The sequence below is a fragment of the Macrobrachium nipponense genome, chromosome 20 (genome assembly GCF_015104395.2).
Source record: "Macrobrachium nipponense isolate FS-2020 chromosome 20, ASM1510439v2, whole genome shotgun sequence".
Lineage (NCBI taxonomy): Eukaryota > Metazoa > Arthropoda > Malacostraca > Decapoda > Palaemonidae > Macrobrachium > Macrobrachium nipponense.
This window is the reverse complement of record NC_061089.1, coordinates 18,450,389-18,463,312: the sequence shown is the minus strand read 5'-3', so window position 1 is coordinate 18,463,312 and position 12,924 is coordinate 18,450,389. Positions and strand designations below refer to the sequence as shown.

Here is a 12,924-nt window from a genome sequence, read left to right as displayed (position 1 = left end):
AAAACAACACGTGTGGTTATGAGTCATAGTGATCAATATTGCCCGACGACTATACGAGAAGTTTTAGCTTTCTCCCTTCCTTCCCGCCTCTCGTTCGCGCGCGCATGCATATGCGAGCGTATACGCAGTGCGTGTGTTAAAAAAATAAAATTAAAATTTAAATTAAAGGAGACAGTTCCATTATATAGTCTGTCGTATGAATACGCGAGAGGAGAAAACATTGTTCATTCAGGTGATTTCAAAGACTCATAGGAATAAATGATGTGGCCAATAGCTTTTGTTTACCTTGTGTCTGTTCTACAGGGTGTCCATAAAGTCCCAGTACCATTACAAGTATTTATTGCTCAGAAACCATATAACATAAAGTAATGCAGTTTTTTGTAGGATGAAGTGCTCTGAATCTAAACTTGAGGAAATGTAGAACATTCTACAAAAAACTGCCTTACTCTATGTTATATGGTTTCTGAAAAATAAACACTTGTAATGGTACTTGGACTTCATGGACACCCTGTATTACAGGGTATTAAAGGTATATATTTGTAGTGCGAGGCATAGAATGCAAAGAAAATTATTTAAGAGAGAGAGAGAGAGAGAGAGAGCATTACCCGTAGAGGGAAAATAGAGGGGGTAAAGCATTAGGGAAATACCCCATCTGCGTAAGTTGTTTGGGTAATGTTTTGAGTTAATTGAAACTTATCCAGGCAAATAACTCAGACTTATTGTAATTCCTGGTAGGCCCTTAAGTTGAGACGGAGAAAGTTATGTACTACTGCCATCATGTGATTAGTCATACTCTCCAGGAAAAATTGCTGGCAGGTTTCCTTTTTAATAGTAGATTTTAAGCATTGAAATTACCATAGCATTTATGTCATAAAACTAGTCATTCGACATTTTTTATACTTTTTTTAATGTACTTTCATCATCTGATTAACCTTACTCAATTCAGGAAAAGTTTGCAGTTTTTCTTCGTTTTAATTTTAATAGTAGATTTTAAGTATGGAAAGGAATAACATAATGTTAAAAAATTATTTTTCGCCTATTTTTATAATTCATTATAGTAATTCTTTATTTAGCGCTGTTCTTCCATTCAAGAAAATCAATATCTGAAGGGAACAGAAGTTACCTGGCGATTACTCGGTGATCGATTCATCATCCCTTCTCTAGGATGGGGATTTGAGAGAGAGAGAGAGAGGGAGAGAGAGAACACAACAAACATTGGTCGACCTCTTGTCCATCTGAGGTGTGGCGTGATTGACCTTGACCCTTTGGTGAAGTCAATTGGACCGTCGTGCGGACGGACGAGGAATTGCAACAAGACTGTAGTTTGATTTTCTGCGCTGCTCCTTTCCTGCAACATAGAGAGACAGAGACAGAGAAACACACACACACGCACAGATCCTCTCTCATGGGAAAATCAATACATAAAACATCTCATGAAAAGTACTGCTGAAGAGGTCAAGTCAAGCACCACCTTATGGTTTACGTTGTGTGTGTGATGTTTTGTGTGTGTGTGTTGTGAGAGAGAGAGAGAGTGAGAGAGAGAGAGAGTATAAGAGAGGGAGAAGAGAGAGAGAGAGAGATGAATTCCACTGAAAGAAATCATCATCAAACTTCTAGTGAAACAGTTAACTTGGTGGAGAAGTCTAGTCACACACCTTGTGCTTATGAGAGAGAGAGAGAGAGAGGAGAGAGAAGAGATAGGAAGTGAGGTGATAATTTTTCATATATATCACATGGCGCAGAAGTCGTTGCCCTTTTATGCTATTTCGAATTCCTGAAAAATCATGATGGCACTCAACCGGAAACAGGCAATTGCTCGCACTCACTTGTTTTCATTTTATTCATTTTGACCTTCTCTTCTGAGATCCTGTAAAGATTTGAATTTGATATGAAACTTATCAGTGAATAAATTGATTTCGTCTCAATTTTCCAAGATAGATGTTGGCTGTGGACGTTTTAGAGAAAATTTGTAATTGCTTTTTTTGCTCTCTCTCCTCTCTCTCTCTCTCTCTCCTCTTCTCTCTTCTCTCATACATCCTCTCTCTCTCCTCTCTCTCGGTCTCTCTCTCTCCGTGTCTTACTCAAATTGTCAATTGTTTATATATATATATATATATATATATTTATATATATATATATATATATGTACTTTTTTTAAATAGGATACATCTCAAGTATAAAACACTGGTTTAAAGCTACGGACTATATTTCGGTGGACGACTTGATAAGGGTGGAAGTTAGTCTACCGAAATGTAGTCCTTAGCATTAAACCAGAGAGTTGTAATGGGCCTTATATATATCTATATATATATATATATATATATATATATATATATATATACATATATATATCACATATATGCATATATATATATACATATACGTATACATATATATATAAAAAGTGTAAAGGAAAGTAGATAGTATTAATGCTCTGCTTAATGTAGCATGCGGATGAATATTAACATCACGGTGTTCATGGCAAAAGGCCATAATGAAAGAAAGCCATCACTCACTCTTGAACGTTGATAACACGAATGAATGCGGGTGATTACCATGAAAGGATTAAATGGTTCTAATGTGTTTTTAATGTTTCTTTTCTTTCTCTTTCTTCAGGTACGTCTTTTGTGTGGGAGGATCGTCTCTTTGCGGATCAAGATGAGTTGTGGGCCGCGTCGGAAGCAGTATGTTGTATATATACATTTGAGTTTCTTTGGTTTATGACTGGGAATTCTGGCCTGTGTTCAGGGTGATGTAATAGTCCGTTTATAATGGTTTCTTATGTTTTTTTCTTTTCGTATAGATGGAAGTAGCGGCTCATGTATCCTTTAATTGGTTTTCGGTTTGTGATATAGTTGTAGTTTCAGATATACAAGGTGTCCATAAAGTCCCAGTACCAATACAAGTGTTTATGGCTTTTAATGGTACTGGGTCTTTATGGACACGTTTTCCGAATAGTATAACGTCAAATATTTAAGGTGTCCATAAAGTCCCAGTACCATTACAAGTATTTATGGCTTTTAATAGTACTGGGGCTTATGGATACCCTATATAATAAAATTTTTCCTAAGTGCCTTCCTTCCTTATGGATACAAGTAAGAGCACATGTGTCTTCTAATTTATTTTTGGTTCGTAATATGTTAGAGAATGTGAGAGACCGGGGTTCGATCCCGATGTGAGTCAGAAATGTATATTTGTAAAACGCGTGCTCATGCGTTGATTAGTTCCGTCATGTTGACACTGAAGAATAAAAAAAAAAGCTCCCAGTTGGGTCACTGGTGGGTCGGGAAGTTAGGCGTCCCCCTCCACCCGCCCCCCCACAAAAAAAAAAAAAAAAAAAAACGATCTAAGATAAATAATTGGATCAACATGCATACTCATGCATATGTGTATATATTACATATACGTACATATAAAATGTCTTTTATGTTTATATAAGTGCATCTATTTATTAGGTCAGACAGAACAATTAACCCAAACAAAGACGCGTTTATTTAATTAGAATAGTTATGAAAAGATCCTTTGAGCCCCTACCACATTAGCATTTAAGCCTCATCCAGCCATTCATTAGCCACAAAGGACGAGCTTCCAAGTCCTTCCAATAGTGACAAGGGATGTTTGTCGGGGAATATAAAAATATAAATAACAAAAATATAATAGTAACAAAAAAAGAAAAAAATATTAATCGATATATCGATTATTTTTTTTCTTTTTTTTTTACTATTATATTTTTGTGCTTAAATCACACTACATTTTTATTTAGTAGGTTATTGATCTTCCTGTTTCTGTTGCCATTTTTTTTTTTTTTTAGTTAAAGAGAGATGTAGATCAGTTATCGATAATCGATGATTGGGGTGACATCCAGGCGATGATATTGCTTGTTTTACGTGACGTCAGCGTTTCTCTCTCTCTCTCTCTCTCTCTCTCTCTCTCTCTCTCTCTCTCTTTTAAACACCAGTCTTCGTAAAAAAATAACCTTTAATTAACCTTGTAAATTTCATTTTTAAAATGATGCTTTCATCAATGTTTTCACATCAGTTTCGGTGAGAAACCTGCCGATCGTGTTATGAATATTTTTATTAAAACATCAGGAAACGTTTTTCGAATCAAAAGAATACTAGATCCTCGTGGCTCGTCACAGCTTTCGTGCGAATGGTCTGATCATTAAATTATGATTTCGGTGTTTTGGAATAATGTGAGAATCGCATCATCATAAAATTCCGTTTCTTTTAATCGTGGGTTATTCATCACTCAAAAAATAGAGATGGTATTGGATTGATAAGATGAGAGAGAGAGAGAGTAGGGGAGGGTGGTGTTAAATTATGGTTTGTTTGTCGTTCAGCATTAAAGGCCTAAATTTGAAAATAAGAGAGATAACCTGGATTTACAAGTATGGTGTTGGTGTGCCAGACTCTTCCAATGAGAGAGAGAGAGAGAGAGAGAGAGGAACTCAAGAATTAGTACTTATTTGGTAGGCATATTACAAGTAAGTTCTAAAATGAGGTAGAGAGCGATTAATTCAGATCTAGAATTTATTTGGTAAAATTTTTAGTATAATAAAATCCGATTATATATATATATATATTAATATATATATATATATATGTGTGTGTGTGTGGTGTGTGTGTATAGAGGAACTGTGAATAAGTATTTATTTGGAAAAATTTAATTAAAAAAACAAAGAAAATTTGAGAGAGAGAGAGAGAGAGAGAGAGAGAGAGAGAGAGAGAGAGAGAGAGGGAGAGAGAAGAGAGATAGGAGGGCCATCACGTATTGTAACGAAACAGGCGATGATGACACGACGTAAGAGAGCGAAGCAGAGGATAACAGGCAACGTATCTGACAAGAAAAGGAGATCGTATATCACTGTTTGCGTTCCCTTCTCGTTTTGCAAAAGGCCACCGGAGCCCGGTAGGCAAAAAGGCAGCCTGCGGTGCCCTGCAGATAGTAAATGAAATGTAATGCGGCCGCCAGCTCTGCTCTTGTTTCGGGCTTCCATTAGCGGAAGGCAGTCACACACACACACACACACACACACACACAGAGAGAGAGAGAGTGAGAGAGAGAGAGAGAGATCTCTTCGCTAGATTATTGCAATGGTAGGAAATTATGTTATTATTTATTATTATTTTTATTGGTGAATGATGGCATTATAAATATTTGCATTATATATTTATATATATATATATATATATATATATATATATATAATATATGTATGTATGTATGTGTAGTGGTGTGCGTGTGTGTGTATATCTATATATATATATATAATATATATATATTATATATATAATATAATATATATATATAATATATTATATATATATATAAGATATTTTCAAATATATTTACACTGGCATCAGTGAATTTTATATATAATTAGTATTAATATTAGGGATTATTATAAATTATTATCATTACGGGATTTATAAATGATAATAATTATTATTATTATTGTTGTTATTGGTGAATGATGGCATTATAGATATTTGCTTGTATTTAATATTACGGAATATTATAAATTATTCGTTATGGATTTTTGGATAAAATAATAATAATAATATAGTAATTACTATTAGTATACCAAACCCTCGAAAATGAACGTTGACCTTAGATAGGGAGAAGGTGGTCAATTTTGAGTAGGCGGCCCCTTAAACTGTTGGTTTTTACTCACACAATTACCTATTGATCAGTTGTAAAATTTTATAATGGTAATGTTTAATTAAGTTTTGTAAAGACTCTCAACTGATAATACGTCGATTGCTTCGTGTTACGCTGAATTTTCATGTTTAGGATTTTGTAATAATTAAATCTTAAGGCCGTTACCCATAAACTGAATGCACATTATTATTATTATTGGGGAAGAAATCCGCAGTAGTCTGCTTGTGTGATTTTGTTTTTTAAAACATTCAAAAATAAAATCAAACAAGCATGTTTATGTGGGATACTTTCCCCATTTTATTGACTCGTGATTATGGGTTTTCTTTGAAAACTATTATTATTGTCATTATTAATTTCGATGTCGATATTATTATTATGAGAGTAGAACATTATCTAAAACCTCTGGAAATTCCTCTCGAAACTATATTTCCGAAGCCTCCGGCGCCCTGAGTGTTATTTGTATTCAGGTCTGACGATGTAATATTGAATATGGAAAGGGGGATGAAAATTCTTAGTGGGCCTCCTTTATTGACAAAGCAACCGTGGCTCTGCAACGTTGGTGTAACCCCCACCCCCTCCCCCTCTTCATCCTCCTCTTCCTCCCCCTCCTCCTGCTCCTCCTATCTACTTCCATTCCTCCCATCCAGAATGTGACACTAAAAATGTAGGCATCCCTTATAGTCTCCTACATCCACCCCCTCCTCCCCTTTCATCCACAATCTGCTACCTGTCCCCTTCCCAAGATTTCTACCTCACCTTCCCCCCCCCACCCCTCCCCTCTCCCTCCTCCCTTTTTAATAGTAGGCCGTAAATATTAGAAGAAAAAAAACTAAGGGAAAACTATTGAATTACATTTTTCTCAATTCTTTATTCCTTCCCCACCTCTCCTCTCTCTCCTCTTCTCTCTCTCTCTCTCTCTCTCTCTCTCTCTCTCTCTCTCTCTCTCTCTCTCTCCACACCTTTTTCCATTGGAAAGTTTAAACTTTTTCCTTAATCAAAAGTCGTAAAGTTGAGGTGTCATTTTATGGCATTAGGGTTTTCGTGTTCCTATCTCCATATGTTGGCGAGAAAGGCGGCAGTTTCATTTTTATTGCCACAGTGTATGGCAGCAGCAGCAGCATCCTTCGGGTATGGCATATGGATAGTGCCATTAAAAAAAGTAGAGCAAATGAACGTGTTCAGTATTGGTTTGCCGGTTAGAAGTGTGTATGTACTAGTATAAATCTCCTATCTTCATCTGGTCTCGTGGAAACTAGAATGAGACTACGCTCTGATCTATAGATCTATAATCACTGACACGTGTTTTTTATAGATCATTATATCTAGGAAAATAAAGACTGGGTGTAAATCCTGACCGGTGTCGGCATTATTTCGTCAGTGGCTTAGAAACCCAGTCTTTAATTTTCCTTGTGTGTATGTGTGTGTGTGTGTGCTCGCCTGTGCTTGTTTTTGCGGCTGTCCACATTAATGAAATCGCGTTCACATCCATTCGTCTTGAAAAATTAAGATATGCTGTGAAATCCCACACCTACGGCCAGATTTTTGTCTGGGAGAAAGCTCCTCCAGAGAATCGGTTTAGAGATGCGGTTACTCTTCTGTGAAAATGTTGCCAGATGGGATGCAATTAGTATAATTAATACAGACTCTTCCTCACAACACGAGGGAAGGAGGAGGAGGGGGAGGGGGAGGATATTTGGGAGCTTTCACATGGCCCGAGTGGTTAGTTGCAAGGCATGTTTTGAGGTGGCGTCAGAATTGGCGTGGGCTTCGCATCACGTGACACTTATTCTCACAAATTCATGTTAAAAAAAAAATGTGTGAGGATGCACATTACCGAGGTTTTGTGTGTTTGTGTGTATATTTTAATTTAATACTTAATTTAAAATTTTTAGGAGGTTTTTTTGCATATTTTATATTGATAGTATTTCATATTTATAGTTTGGCATTGTTTTGAATAAAATAATGTATTGACGATTTTCATCGAGTATCTACAACTTTTTATGTTATATGTTTATTATTGTTATTTCAATGAGCCGAGCGTGTGGTGCAGACAAACACACGCACATAAAACGGATTTCCATTGATGATAAAAATAGCTTCTGCCAAGGCCACGAATCGGTTATGATCCCCTTGGGATGTAAGATATTTTCAAGGTATATAATATATATATATATATATATATATATATATATATGTATATATATATATATATATATATATATATATATATATATTGCCTCTGGTCTAGAATGCTCCACTGTGCGTCCTGAATTTGTTGGTTCCATGGTCTGCGCCCGTGAGCCGACGAATTTCTTATCGACTAAAAAATTCCCCCTCTGTTAACATATATGAAAATATATTAATTCCGAGGTAGAGTGAATCAGATATTAAAGGACATTTGTAGCTGACTAAAAACAGCGACCCCATATAGAAATGGGAAAAGCTGAAGGTAAAGAAGATAATGTTTGTTCATTGTGCACATGTGCTTCATTGTATTATCAGTCCTTTTGTTAATGATAATTATTGTTTTATCACAATTGGCTCTATTTTTCGGACAGTTCCGGCTTGTATTTTTCCACGTAGCCCTATTGCCTGGGAATGACTTGAAGTACTCTCATGGACCGTTTTTTTCCGAAGCGTGATTCATGCCAGTTCCAGTACCAGTTTGTGGGGGCATTCTACTCTCTCTCTCTCTCTCTCTCTCTCTCTCTCTCTCTCTCTCTCTCATTTACAAGTTTACACACTTGTGCATATATGTTGTCTGGAACATTTGATTCACATTATGCTCTGTAATTTATGACATTTTGTTACTTTTATTAGGAGCATTCACTTAGAAAACACATTATACGTTATATGTACTATACACATTATGTATATATATGCATACAATATGTTCATTAAGCTACAAATGTCCTTCAATGTCCTAGCTCTTCCTAGGAATTAATATATTTTCGTGTATATTGACCGAAGGGGAATTTTTTAGTTGATAATAATTTCGTCCTTCCGTGGATTCGAACCAGCGCACAGAGGAAAAATCAGGATTTCAGTGAGGTTACCAACTCGGGTATGTGATGTGATGTGATGTATGTATATATATATATATATATATATCTATATATATATATATATATATATATTTATATATATATATATATATATATATATATATATATATATATGGTCTTTTTGTAATTACTTTAAAAGGGGAACCCGAAGAGGAACTAGCAAGAAATAAATTAAAACATAAATGAAAGAATTCCATTGAGTCTGGTATGGGGTGGTCTAGGATTCACGACAAAATCCAGTTTAAATGAAGGGAAAACCTTAAACTATGTGAAACTCAATTTGTTTATTTTCAACCAGACAGAAGAAGAGAAGTGAGAGCAGCACATGACGACAAACTGAATCGTAGGCTTTTTGGGGACATGCCCTCGACTCACGGAAGGATATCTTTATTTATTAATAGGGTACGTCATTTTTAGGGTAAAAGGACTGCACTTCGCAGGAGTTTATAAAAGTTTTCTTTGCAGAATTTTTTATGAGACTTTTGGCTGCCAACTTTTCCCTCACAAAACTTCGTTTTGATCATAAGATAAATCATTTGGATGAATGGGATAACGCCAAATGTTCAGTGTCCCCCCCCACCTCCACCCCCCCCCCAAAAAAAAAAAAAAAAAAAAGAAATTATAGCATTTTTCAAACTCTTGCGAAGATTTTCTTTCGGACAACGTGAAAGATCACTCAAACTGAGCAGCAACTTGTGATGTTGCATGTGCCTTGAATGTTTATTAATTTTTTTTTATTTGTCAAGTATATATTGACGTGAAGACCAAGAGCTTTCAACTAGGTAAAAGTCGAAAAGACCAATATTGACGGGAATAAGTAGATTAAAGGCTTTTGGTGCTAATGAATCAAACGTTTCAAGTTAAACGCAAACCATATTTTCTCTCTCTCTCTCTCTCTCTCTCTCTCTCTCTCCGTAACCACGCATGTCCTCTTTTGGTGTCAGCCTTCGAACATTAGTGTTTTGAGGCACTGCTGATATGAATACCAAAAGAGATCATAACTATGCTGGTCTGTCGATATATATATATATATATATATATAATATATATATATATATATATATATATATATATATGTATGCATGTATGTGTGTACAATATTTTTTTCAGGGCTCTTGTGTATTACTCAGGTTAATCGTTCGTATCCATGTTTTATGCTTACATCCATGCAGTGTACATTTGCAAGGAGGTATTCATGCGTGTTTTAACTTTGTTGACAAACTGTCTAAAACTTCGAAAGGAAAGCACCCCGAAGCATCAGTTATGTATATTACGTTCTATTGTAGTTTGGGTGTGCTCAGACATTTATACAAGTATATATAGCGTCATTGTGTACGTAGAAAATTACTTTGCTATCAGTACACACACACACACACGCACACAGATATATATATATATATATATATATATATATATATATATATATATATATATATGTGTGTGTGTGTGTGTGTGTGTGTGTGTGTGTGTGTGTATGGTTGGATGTCTCTCTCTCTCTCTCTCTCCTCTCTCTCTCTCTCTCGTCTTCTTTGCTCTCTCTCTCTATATATATATATATATATATATATATATATTATGTATGTATGTATGTACACATACATGCATACATATATTTATAATAGATATAAATAAAATAGTTTTTAAAAACTTTAGAAAAATTACAAAATTAAGAATAATAGTTACCTATAAGTCAGCTTAACAGAAAACCATACTTAAAACACACAATAAGTTACGTTAAAACAAGTTACATTTAGAAAAAAGAAAAATTGAATTTTAATGTACACCTAAAGCAATCTTTATGGACTAATTTATTGTGTGGTTTAGGTATAGTTTCCTGTTAAGTTGACTTATAGATAACTATTATTTTTAGTATATTTTAATAATATATATGTATGTATGTATGTATGAGAGAGAGAGAGAGAGAGAGAGAGAGAGAGAGAGAGAGAGAGAGAGAGAGCGCCATCCGAATTAAATCTTCCTTGACCATGCACTCTTAAATTTCCAGCTCTTTTTGTTGGCGCAATGCGCGCTCTCTTATCTTGGGTTTCAAATCCTTACTTCTCCTCGTGTGAGTGTCGGTTACAGAGATTTACTGGGGGGAGAGAACTCGTCCAATTATTTTGCTTGACTGTATGTTTACATTGGGCGAATTTCAGCCGGCGACTTTGCAGAGATGTTTATCTGCGTTGTTGTCGTAAACTAGAACGAAAGTTTAATCAGGAAGGAAAGTCCCTCTGACAGATTTTATTCACGTCATGTGTGTAGCTATACTTTTCCTTAAAAAGTTGGATGACACTAGATTGCCCGAGGAAAGAAAGCTGTAATTGGTATGGATGGGGGCTCTTTGAGAATCCAGAGCTGCATTTCAAATAAGTGTGTGTCAGCTGACACCATGTGGCTTCCTTGCATCTGTTTTTATCAGTCGCGAAGGGGGAACTATATTTTTCTAAATTATACCTCAACCAAGCTCTGACCCACTTTCACAGGAAGGATGAATTGTCAATTAATCAAACCAAATAATACCGACACCAAAATTTGACCTATTTTCACAGGATGGATGAATTGCTAGTCAGTCAGCTAGATGTTGGGTGACAATCTCTACTTCAGATCAGTAATAGGAGTCATTGCCTCGAGAACCCTCCGAATAAAAGTATTCTGTAGTATATAATGACTTCGTTTCTTTCCAGTAATTTGGCATGAGTTGTGTGGTATGCTTTCGAACTGTTTCCCTTCATACATTTCTTCTTACCTCAACTTGAGGTTGCTTGAGGAGCAAGAGCCCGTGTTTCCCTCAAGCCAGTTTCCCCCCAATAATATATGACGGACACCTTTCCAGTCTACATTATTGTGTAATTGTTTTCATACTGGATGTTAACTCTTCTCTTAAAAAACTTAATCTTTCTGTGCCAAATCCCGAACTGGTATTGCCTACAGCTTGGGCAGGTTAGGTTAGGTTAATGTCGCCTTTTTCCGTTCGTTTCTACCTTTCTCTTAGCTGTCCAACTCCTTCAGCGACCTCTTGCTCCAAGTTTCACTCGTCTTGTAGGGACAAATTCCTCTGCGAGCCATATCAGGGTCTATTATAAAGCCTCAGAAATCTCGTTAAACTAATTTATAGTAATAATAATTATGATCATTTTTATGTTTGTAGGTAATATACACCGAACATTCTAGTATTCAGTGCGATTGCAATGTTATGTTACATATGACTCATTAAAGGTTTTCCAAGCTAGTAATGTATATACAGACATTTCCTGCTTTCAGGCATGACTGGCTTTCCAATTTATGCGCTTATGTTTTAACAAATGTGATTTCCCTTCCATTAACCAGCTCCTTCATTCGGGCTCCTATAACTGCCTGAGTGAGAGCGCAGCCCTGAATTCCGGCCTGACTATTCTTGCCGCAGTATATTTCGCGAAGACTGCTTGCAAGGGTCGGGTCACCATGCTCATCAGTAGGACTCGCAGCTAACTAAGTTACATGAATGCAAAATGAAGTCACTTCAGAATTGCTTAACTGTGCAGTTGATTAGAGTAACTGTGAAGTATTTTTAGCCACTTCGGTTGTGGGAGTTGATGCACTGTATCGAGTTGGAATAGTGTTAGTTGTAATACAGTTAAGTTATTGTTTTTAAATGGTTATTTATTTTTTCAATATTTATATATTTTTTATATTCTTTTTCTGTTCGTATTGTGATACTGAATAACTGAGCGGTTCTGTTGCCAGGTGTCATTCAACCAAATCAAGTCAAATCGCAGTTTGATGAGTCATGCACTGAATAACCCATTACCAGGAAGAACTCTTTGACCAAAATTGTGACATACATCCTGAAGGACGCAGTTATTTAGATAAATTTCTGTGTGTGGCTGTAGAAAGCTAATTAGCATGCGATTTATTCACCCGGTAACTTTTTCTTCTGAATATTTGTGAAAAGTTATTTTGTAAAGTGCTGCGTCATGTAAGCGAGGCAACTTCTCATCTGTTCTCAATCTGTGTAACTCATCTTATGTCCTGCCAGATGTGGCGAGGAGATGCAGTGTTTGCAGCTCTTTGTTGCAGACACTGAAGTTCGATGCTGTTCGTAAACTGCAAATGACTCTTTTTCCCTCATACGGGGGAAACTACGTTTTGAATGAGAGCTGACCAAGATTCCTCGCTTAGTGATTCGCTGTGTCATTTGGAAGTTTTCGTAGCC

General features: G+C 35.9%; 1 protein-coding gene and 2 long non-coding RNA genes across 4 annotated transcripts in view; 2 read left to right on the top strand and 1 right to left on the bottom strand.

The window, feature by feature from the left end:
* Positions 1-12,924, bottom strand: part of LOC135222687 (uncharacterized) — a 370,412-nt gene that overhangs the window by 205,844 nt on the left and 151,644 nt on the right. The window lies entirely within an intron of this gene.
* The window catches only part of LOC135222670 (protein unzipped-like), a 261,762-nt gene that overhangs the window by 122,059 nt on the left and 126,779 nt on the right, over positions 1-12,924 (top strand). The gene's annotated exons all lie outside the window — the stretch shown is intronic.
* The window catches only part of LOC135222680 (uncharacterized), a 115,605-nt gene that overhangs the window by 55,461 nt on the left and 47,220 nt on the right, over positions 1-12,924 (top strand). The window contains exon 2 of the long non-coding RNA XR_010316309.1: positions 2,617-2,684. This is a non-coding gene — a long non-coding RNA (uncharacterized LOC135222680). The remainder of the gene's footprint in view (positions 1-2,616; positions 2,685-12,924) is intronic.